Source organism: Orycteropus afer, unplaced genomic scaffold (genome assembly GCF_000298275.1).
Source record: "Orycteropus afer afer isolate SDZICR_OR568_19922 unplaced genomic scaffold, OryAfe1.0 scaffold00012, whole genome shotgun sequence".
Taxonomy (NCBI): Eukaryota; Metazoa; Chordata; class Mammalia; order Tubulidentata; family Orycteropodidae; genus Orycteropus; species Orycteropus afer.
Window position 1 is genome coordinate 12,003,736 of NW_006921599.1, and position 812 is coordinate 12,004,547.

Genomic DNA, 812 nt, shown 5'->3' on the forward strand with positions numbered 1-812 from the left:
AATTGTCAGAAATAGATAACACATTGGAAGGGCAAAGGAGAAGAATTAATGAAATGGAAGACAGAATTAATGAGATTGAAGACAAATACCTGAATACTTCTTTGGAAAGGGATCAATCAGAAAAAGAATCAAAACAAAATGGAGAAAGCCTGAGGTTCATGTGGCATACCATCAAAAGGAATAATTTACGTGTTATTGGAATTCCAGAACAGGAAGAGAAAAACAAAACCACTGAGAAAATTGTTCAAGATTTGCTTGAAGAGAACTTCCCTGATATGATGAAAGATGAGAATATATCAATTCAGGAAGTCCAACGAACCCCAAACAGGATAGACCCCAAAAGAAAATCACCAAGACATGACATCATCAAACCCACCAAAACCAAAGACACATACAGAATCCTGAAAGCAGCATGGGAAAAACAAAAATTTACTTACAAAGGACAGTCAGTAAGAAGAAGCTCTGATTCTCAGCAGAGACCATGCAAGTGAGAAGGCAATGGGGTGGTATATATAAAACCCTGAAAGAGAAATATTTTCACCAAATTATATACCTGGCAAAATTGTCCCTCAAATATGATGATGAAATTAGGAGATTTCCAGATAAGCAGAAACTAAGGGAATTTGCTAAAACCAGAACAACCTTACAAGAGATGCTAAAGGGAGTCCTTTGAACAGAGAACCAAAAAATAGCAAATAACAACTGACCATTGATACACAAGATGATAAAACCCAGAAACCACAGCTATGGACATATCCAAAGTAAAATGAGCTTACAAGATTGTAAACAGGGAACCAGAGACATCAATTGGC